At 41.7% G+C, this 9,597-nt stretch overlaps 1 non-coding gene across 1 annotated transcript; it reads left to right on the top strand.

Annotated features, from left to right (window-relative positions):
* Positions 1 to 8,682: 8,682 nt before the first annotated feature.
* On the top strand, positions 8,683 to 8,846 carry LOC123256203. The gene has a single exon (XR_006506831.1). It is a non-coding gene; the product is annotated as a U1 spliceosomal RNA (small nuclear RNA).
* Positions 8,847 to 9,597: the final 751 nt, after the last annotated feature.

The raw sequence follows: 9,597 nt of genomic DNA, 5'->3' as shown, positions 1-9,597 counted from the left end.
TCTGGGAGAAAAATCTTTGTCCTAACGGTAGATCTGCAGACTAGACGGGTTGTGTACCGTGTTTGGGGAAGTAGTTTCCACGGCAAACGGTCATGGTGTGGGGTGGGTTGGTTGAGACGCCCCGTGGTTGGCGGTTACTGAGCTTTCGTTTTTCTCTCGGGAGGCCATCAGAAACTGCTCTCTCTAAGTACTTTCACCTTTACCATGTCTTGATTAATTTTTCATTTTTTATTATCCATTCTAGTTCGAGTTCTAACTTCCTTTACTCTAAGAGGCCGACTCTCACCAGTTGTGGTTAAAGCCTTGGGGGTGCTGCAGACACTGAGACATACAGGCCATCCCGATTAATACATGGTTGGAGTGAGTCGGTCTTAGCATGAATGGGTATTATTACTAAGAGCTGAAGGAACTTGTTTCCACCCTCAAAACCCACTGCCCCATCCAGTCTCCCCTGCTGCCTAGCTAGTTCCCTGACAAAGTAACACCCTAGGAGAAAGCTGCAAAATCCCACGCTGAGACCCTAAAGCGCTGGATCCTTGAATAAAGATCGACCCTTGCGAGCTGTTCCCTCAGGATAGGAAGAATAAATTATCTGGGACTCAAAACTGCTGAAAGAATAAAATAGTTTCGTGTGGTGTCAAGCTGAAGGGCATAAGAGCTGGTGTCTGAAGATCTAGGTCAGTTCCAGAAATTTGTAACCAATCGTAGATGGATCTGCAGTCTGCGGATTCAGAATTAGATCATAAAATCTACAGCTGTTATGACCTTTGCCAAGTGATTTAAATTTTCTTTGTCTCTGTGATCATATCTGGAACACATGGAGTAGACTGACAACTGAGAATTCTCCTACTTCGTACATTTTGTGATTCTGAAATCACAAATCAAGGTAGGACTTTGGGCAAATCCCTGAACCTGTGGGAAACTCAGTTTCCTTACCAACTATATAAAACAGGACTGATGATGGTGATACTATTTCCTGGGATTATTTTTGAGGATCACATGTATGTGAAAGCTTAATTCAACTTAATTCAGGCAATATCTATTAAGCCCTTATTCTGTGCAAAGTACCGTGCCAAGTAGGGAGTAGGAGAAATACAAAGATATGTGAAACATGGTGTTATTTAAAAAACAAGCAAACAGGGGCAGCTGGGTAGCTCAGTGGAGTGAGAGTCAGGCCTAGAGACAGGAGGTCCTGGGTTCAAACCCAGCCTCAACCACTTCCCAGCTGTGTGACCCTGGGCAAGTCACTTGACCCCCATTGCCCACCCTTACCACTCTTCCACCTATGAGACAATACACCGAAGTACAAGGGTTTAAAAAATAAAAAAGCTTTAAAAAAAAAAAAAAAAACAAGCAAACAAACAAAAAACCCTTTCCATTCCGTGAGAGTAAGTACCACGCACAGCCTACGGGCAGAGAGCATATAAATGAAGATTCAAGGTCAAAGAGAATTCTGAACAAAATACTTAGCAGACTGACTAGGGAAAATAATTTGCTACTGAGATCAGAAAAAATCTTGGTAAAGGAAAAGTCACCCTGGTCGGTTTGAATATCAAGAAAAAGAAATGACCCCAGTGGATAAAAGAAGGACGCTTTGGAAAGCTTATGAATGTCTATTTCATGTGGTAGAAAGAGCCTTAATGACAGCGTAGAGACCCATTCCCAGATCCAATACTGACTAGATTTGTGATTTGGGGAAATGGAACCTCAGTATCTTCATCTTTAAAATGGGCATGATAAAAATATGCACAAGTTATCTTCTTGGGGTTTTTGTAGAGGGCATGTGTAATATATCTTGGAGATCCACCTCAGGTTATTTAGTCCAGATTCCTATAGGGTAAGTTGTCTTTTGAGACCTAATTTAGAATTTCCTAGTCAATTGGATAAGACTGGTTGAACAATATAAGTTAAAATCAATTTTCTTGTTAGATTCATTTTTCTCTCTGAGCAGCAATCACATTCATACCTTGTGTCGGTTCTTCCACTCAGTCACATTTTCTCTTCCACAGGACTAATAATAATAATAACAGGGTCCGGGGCTTAGGTTTCCATCACACACAGTACGTGCTGAGTCTTTCAGTTCCTTCTGTCTGGCTCTCCCTTTCTTCCTCTCTTTCTCTGCCTCTTTTTCTCAGTTTCACTTCTTTATTAAGAACCTGAAGCTATTTTTAAAAAAACTGAAGAGCTAAATGGCATAAGATAAACTTTGTGCTGAAGGGGTGGGGCTATATAAATCACTTATTACCCAGTTATCCAGGTTTGGGGTGAGGTCCACAAAATTGTTTTATACTCAACAAAGGTGTTGACATTTTCTAGAGCTGCTTCTCCTGGGGTGTTCTTTGTGACTATTTGATAGTGCTGTCCCAGAAGGCTGGTGGAGAGTTTCCAGGGAATAAAGAGCGGGAAGAAGTGAAGGGGAATGGAGAAGTGTGTTATAGCTTTCTTGGGTAGGAGGCCTAAAAGGGAAGAAAGTCATAGCAAGCTTGAGGGAAACAATTTTGCCGTTTATTCTGAACAGGGTAGGTTTCTAGTTATGGCCTTTAAGTTTTTATTATTTTACTTTATTTCATTTTTTTTTTAAGCCCTTCCGTATTAGAGTCAGTGCTATGTATTGGCTCCAAGGCAGAAGAGTGGTAAGGGCTAGGCAATGGGGATTAAATGACTTGCCCAGGGTCACACAGCTAGGAAGTGTCTGAGATTTGAACCTAGAACCTTGGTTCTTTTGGCCTGGCTCTCCATCCATTGAGCCACCCAGCTGCCCCTGGCCTTTAAGTTTTTAAAAAGTGTCTTTAGTGTATATATTTGTGAGTCTGACTTTTTTTGTTTTCTGGAATTTGTTTTAGTTTCTTATCTTGGCTTTTACTTGTGTGATTTCTCTAGGGTCTTTCCAGTTAGTTTTTTGGGATTAAAATTTTTTCTACTTAATTTTTCTCTTTTGTTTCAGAAGCTGCTTTTTTTTTTTTTTTTGGTTTGTACAGTGAACAAGTCTAATTTTTCAATAAGATTGCTTAAGGATAACAAATTGATCTATCAGTTACTTAAGACCTACTATTGGACTTATCATTTTCTCTTTACTGTGGACTTTAGGTGTTAGGGTTGTGAAATACTCCTCAACTTTTTTAGAAGAGGCAGCAGAATGTATCTAATGCTATAAAAAGCTATTAGGGACAGAAGCTTACTTTTAAGTGAATAGGGCATCAATTTTTTTTTTTAATGTGTAAAAGGAATGTATAGAACATTCATAGAATAGAATAGAATAGAAATTCAAATGTATCTTTTTATTGAATCACTAATCTCAAATATGAAGGTGCCCGTTGATTTCAGGTACCTCTCTCGGTGTCTTTAGGTCTCCTTCCACTCTCCCTCATCTCCTTTGAAAGAATTGCCTTCTAGGTGCAGGGTCCCCAGCCTAGGTACCCTTCCCCCAACCCACAGATTTAGGTAATCATCTATTGACAACATCTATTACTAACCTTGCAGGCATTTTCTGAAGATAATAAAGAATCGCAACTTGAAACAGATGAATGCTATGGGGAAAAAAAAATTTTTTTAAACCCTTACCTTCCCTCTCAGAATCACTACTGTGTATTGGCTCCAAGGCAGAAGAGTGGTAAGGGCTAGGCAATTGACTTGCCCAGGGTCACACAGCTAGGAAGTGTCTGAGGTCAGATCTGAACCCAGGACCTCTGGTCTCTAGGCCTGCCTCTCAATCCACTGAACCACCCAGCTGTCCCTAATGCATAGGTTTTTTAAAGGTCTGTATTGAACATAATAGTAATCAAACTGTCTTCCTTGTTTGTGATTCCTTCTGATCTTCTGCCCTTTCTCTATTTTAATCAATGCTTCTTTGAGCTTCTTTTTTTGTTGTTCAACCTGCCCATTTCAGCTGGATTTCCTTCCACTCCTCCCTCATTCCTTCAACATCTAGCCAATCCCCTGAAAGCCTTACTGACTCAGGCTTTGTTGGTGAACCTCGTTCCTGAATGGAGACTTGAGGATGTTTTCAATATTTTTAAAGGAAAAATTAGGATGGGAGGTGGTCAAGAGGTAGGTTATTACGGCCACCTGTTTATTATTTATATAAGGATGTTTCATATTTATGATTTTTAGAACTAGAATTCTTACCCTTCTTCTGTAAATGTAAACAAATTGGAATTCTTTGCTAGAAAATTGTGGGAGGCCAATAAGAGAAACAGAGTCTCAAATAGATAAAAATCTGAGACTCCTCTTTTGACTCCTTTTGTGATCCTTGTGATTTCTTGTTGAAAAGTATTATGGCCTTATTGAAAAGCTTTAAGTTCCCAGCAAATCAGCAGTTAAGAGGTTAACGTTCTTCCCCTTTGGTCAGAAATGCAGCCAAGGCCGGAAACCTTAGTTTAGCAGGGGCATTTTGCCCCTGAGAGAAGTATTCCCAGACTTAGCTTGCTGATAATCACGCAGCTGAAGGTCCAGCCTGGTTCTTATCTTCACCTTGAAGTTTCTGAGTTTCTGTGTGTTGTCTAAACTCATTGCAATGTCTACGGAGCTGTAAAACTCTCTGTGTGCTTGTGGGTGAAAGGGAGTTTGAATTTTCATACATAATAAACTTGTGACTCAGTGGCACTTCGGAGAAGCAGCTATGAGTTAACAGTCAAGAGTGTCTCCTGTGTCCCGTTACTTCCTTATCAACTAAGCCATCTTTATCAGATTATCAAAGATGATAAATAGATTTCAACAGACAACATGTATCTGCCTATGTAGCAATATTAAGTCGAAGCTTCTTCTATGTAATTTTAGAATGCTCGTAATGTCCTTTCTCCCAAAAATCTGCCGTTCTATGTTCCTTTGTCAAGTACCCAAAAGGTCATACATTTTGAGCAAAATCTTTTTTCTTTCCCAAAGACCAAACCACTCATCCCTACACTAACTAGCCAGCAGTGGTGTTGCCAGGATGATGTTAATACTGGGGACTAATGGGAGTGGTTATACCTACCTACCTTCCTCCCACCTGATTAAGGCAGCTGGTGTCAAACAACCCTTGCTGCTTCATTGTCCTTCTGAGACTCCTGAGACTTGACACCTAACACCCTCCTCACCTCCCAGCTGTGGTAACCTTTCCCCGCCTTTTCTTTTTTCCTTCTGTAATCTCAGATAGTTTCTGAAGCAGCCCATCTTCTGTCCAGTCATCTCAGGACCTATTCTATTGGTTACAAAGAATATCCTTCAACAAAGATGTGTAAATGCTATAGCTTTGGCCCATTTCTTTCTTCCCTGGATGTGGTGGTGACTGACCACAAAACCATTCTTTTATTTTTTAAATTATTCTTTAGTGATTTTTAAGTATTTTTCCATGGCTACATGATTCCTGTTCTCTCTACCTTCCCTCCTCCCTCCCCTCTCCCAGACCTGACTAGCCATTCCACTGGGTTATTCATGTATTATTTCTTAATACCTATATCCATATTATTCACTTTTGTAATAGAGCAATCTTTTAAAACCAAAACCCCAAATCTCATTCCCATATAAACAAGCGATAAATCATATTTTCTCTTCTGTGTTTTGACTCCCACAGTTTCTTCTCTCCATGGGGATAGTATTCTTTCTCATAAATCCCTCAGGATTATCCTGGATTGTTGCATTGCTGCTTTTAGTAGCAAAGTCTGTCACATTTGGTTATCCCACAGTGTTTCCATTTCTGTGTACAACGTTCTCCTGGTTCTGCTCATTTCACTCTCAATCAGTTCATGGAAGTCTTCCCAGTTTTTTATAGAAATCAAGCAGTTCATCATTTCTTACAGCACAATAGTACTCCATCATTATCATATACCACAACTTGTTCAGTCATTCCCCAATTGAGGGACACCCTCTTATTTGCCAATTTTTTTGCCACCGCAAAGAGGGAGGCTCTAAATATTTCTGTTCAGACATTTTTTTACATCTCTTTGGAGGTACAAACCTAGTAGTGGTATCACTGGATCAAAGGGCATCCACTCTTTTAAAGCCCTTCGGGCACAATTCCAAATTGCCTTCTGGAATGCAAAAGCGTTTCTTTAGAGAGTGGTAAAGGTAAGAAATTACTTGAGGAGTAGAATCTTCTCAATTCTAATTGCCAACGACTTTCTGAGAAGCCCTAAAGTAACCTCACCCCATTCAGGGAAAAAAATGCATAGGTTATTACATGAGATAGCAGGAACAGGAATAATTTTGTGATACCTGCCTAGGCTCTCTTCCTCCCCCTCTCAGAAGGATTCAGTGGGTTTTTGTGGCAGAAATGCTAATCCTTATGGTTTTGTTTGGGATTTCTACATAGATAGTTCTATCCAAAATTGTTATTTTGCATTGTTCTGCAAGCCTGACCAAAGAAATAAGGAAACACAAGAGGGGGCCTGCTCTCTTCCCCTAGACCAGACTTCAGGTATATTCAGTGGGAATGAAAAGGCTAGAGGGCCTTTAGATGCAAAGACCCACATCCTTCAACTTCTCAGAAACTCTTAGGTGACAAAGCTTGAACATAGTCACCTTTCCAGGTTGGAATGATCCATCATTTCTATCACAATTATCAGGGAATAGTGAAGCAGCTGAGAGTAGTGATTTGTGCCAATTAAAAATTTCAAGAGACTGAGTTCCAGGTAAGAAAATAAATTTGTTGATCAGGCTAGATATAGCCAACAACTCGATTGGTCAGTGACCTTTCCTGGTGATCAAAGACCAAGACAGACAGCGCCTTGAGTTGTTCAGTACGATTCTGGAAGCTTATTGTTCAGTCCTCCCCCAATTTAGCTCCAGACATCTCTAACTGATGAATAGCCAATGAGGAGGTGGGCCAACATTCTTTCAGTCCTCATACAATTCCTTGATGATGGTAGAAAATCAGATGCCTAATCCTAGGATACCAACTTCTAGATGAAAAAAACAAAACAAAACAAAAAACACATCATGCCCCAATAAGAATGACATTGTCTGTTCACTCCACTTCAGAACTCTGCTCTGCTGCCCTGAGAGCTACCTGGCCAAAGCCGGATGTTGCTTAACAAACAAGGTGGGTTCCCCAATCTTCCATTTCAATCACCCCAACTTAGAACATGATCTGGGCTAGACTTGTTAGGAACAAAGGAGTAAAGAAAGGACAGATCTGAGCCTCAATGAAAAAGTAAGGAATTAGAAATCCTACAGTGTTCAAAAGTGATGTATGTGTCTAAGGACACGTGCCCTTCTGATATGTTACTTGGCCTCAGAAACCTCAGATCTCCCTGATGTAGACTGTGTTCCGAATCGGGAGCCAGAAAACTCGGTTCTTTGCCCCTAGGACGCTTTGTGAAGTCTCTGGGAGAAAGAAGCTAAAAGCTCCAGGAAAAAGGAAAAAACCTGAAGGAGGAACATCTTTTTAAATTTCATGTAATAATTTGTCGTTTGGACATGTAGTACATGACAACTTCTGTCTGTGCGCGTCTCAGAGGTTTAAAAAATCAGCTTCTTCTACTTTCTAACTGTATTCAAAGTGCCAAGGAAGCAATAAGCAGACTCTATTGAATAGAGGTTGTCCAAAATGTAGCAAAATAGCTCTATGCAGAATATATGCAAAATAACTGCAAGGAAATTTGGAGAGTGAGGATGGGCTTCTCACCCCCTCTTAGAAGAGAGGTAGGGAAGGAGACATCGATTCTCATCCCTAGTCACTAGACAATGTTTAAGAGTATTTTGGTGGGGTGGGGGGTAGAAATGGGATTAGACGAGTTCTATTAACGTTAGTGCTGTTGCCAAATGCAGGACGAAAGACAACAAAAAGACGAGATGAAAGGAGTATGTTGAACCTGTTGGGTATTTTTTTTAAAAAATGAACAGCCCGGCAGCTGGGTAGCTCAGGGGAGTGAGAGCCAGGCCTAGAGACAGAAGATCCTAGGTTTAAACCCGGCCTCAGCCACTTCCCAGCTGTGTGACCCTGGGCAAGTCACTTGACTCCCACTGCCCACCCTTACCACTCTTCCACCTAGGAGCCAATACAAGTTAAGGGTTTAAAAATGTAAAAAATAAAAAAATAAAAAAAAGCAAAACTGCAAGAAACATTCATAGATTGGGCAAATCTGTCATTTTTTCATTGTATGCAGGGACTGTTTATTCTTTAACTTTTGTGTGAAAGGGAGGCCACTGGAGTTGGCCAAGGGGAGCAGTGAGGGCTGGATGACTAGGAGAGAGACTAGAAGCAGAAGCAGAAGAGGGAGGCTAAGCGGGAGGCTGTGGCAATGGTCCAAGAGGGAGATGATGATGGCCTTATGCGAGCGGCGAGAGATTGGGAAAGGTGGCGAGAAAGGAGGAGTAGGGAGGGGAGGCCTCCTAGGAAACGAGGCCGGTGTGGGCACGAGAAGGCCCAAAAGGAAGGTACGAATCGAGTTGGTAGAAATCGGCATCTGGTGAAGAAGATCTCCGCGAGGGGAAGCGAACGAGTGAGCGAGTGAGGTCAGAAAAGGGGCGGTAGTATGCAGATGAGGAGGAGAGCGGCGGTGGGTTTGGAGTGGGAGCAGCCTGGGTTTCCGAGGCGTCTTTTGAGAATTCGAGGGCTGTGAAGGGTGTCGGTGCTGGAAAAGAGGAGAGCGCTGCGTGCGTTTTGTAGGTGGGGCGTGTCGTAGTGGAGGCGTGTCGGCGTGGTCGTCGTATGTGTAAGGTGTGTGTTTGTTGAGGGCACGGGGTTGTGGTGTGGAGCAAAGCATACTTACCTGGCAGGGGTGATTCCATGATCACGAAGGTGGTTTCCCCAGGGCGAGGCTTATCCATTGCACTCCGGATGGGCTGACCCCTGCGATTTCCCCAAATGCGGGAAACTCGACTGCATAATTTGTGGTAGTGGGGGACTGCGTTCGCGCTCTCCCCTGATAAACGAGTAATAAAAGCAGACTATAGAACGGGAGCAGATTGTTTCTTTTTTCCTCGTTATAGTGGTCTAGAAAACCTCTCAGCTTATACTCCTGCTGATCAAGATGAGAATTTATTATAGTGCATTTGTTTTTTGCTTCGTCTTTTGTCACTTATCAGTAGTTAATTAAATGTAAGGTCCTTTTTTCTTGTTTGAGTGTTTTCTAATTCGAGAAGTAGTTTCTTCATTGTCCTGCTTTTCTGTGACCCAATTTTGGTCTCAAACCCTGTGTTGTGTCTCTGTCTCCTTCGCAATTTACTGTTTGTGTTTCTCAGGCAGGGTTTGGTGCCCAACGGCCTCCTGTGTGTATAACACCCTCCCTTGCCCTGAAAGAACAGCCGAACTCACTTCGGCCACTTAGCCTGATTGGAAGCAAAACTATATTAACTAGTAGAGAAGATAAGCTGAGAACTGTAGCAGGAGAGCTGTCAGCTGTCGGGCTGCTGCTGTTCATTTAGTGGTTGTGCCTCTCTTCTAGGGTTCTCCTTATAGCTTTCCCATTAGTTGCACTCTATTTGTTGGAAGAGTATACACCAAATTTCGGAGGGAGCTCTTTCACTAAAGACTTGATTTGAAGTAATTGTGGCAAATGATTCAATTTTTACAAATTCAACGATGACTTTTCAGAACATGGTTTTTATTTGCAGGGGAAGATAACAAAGAGTTTTCTGCTGCTCTTTGTCATATGTATGCAGATAATTCTTATTTGT

The sequence above is a fragment of the Gracilinanus agilis genome, unplaced genomic scaffold (genome assembly GCF_016433145.1).
Source record: "Gracilinanus agilis isolate LMUSP501 unplaced genomic scaffold, AgileGrace unplaced_scaffold56952, whole genome shotgun sequence".
Lineage (NCBI taxonomy): Eukaryota > Metazoa > Chordata > Mammalia > Didelphimorphia > Didelphidae > Gracilinanus > Gracilinanus agilis.
This window is presented reverse-complemented; position numbering and strand designations above follow the sequence as displayed.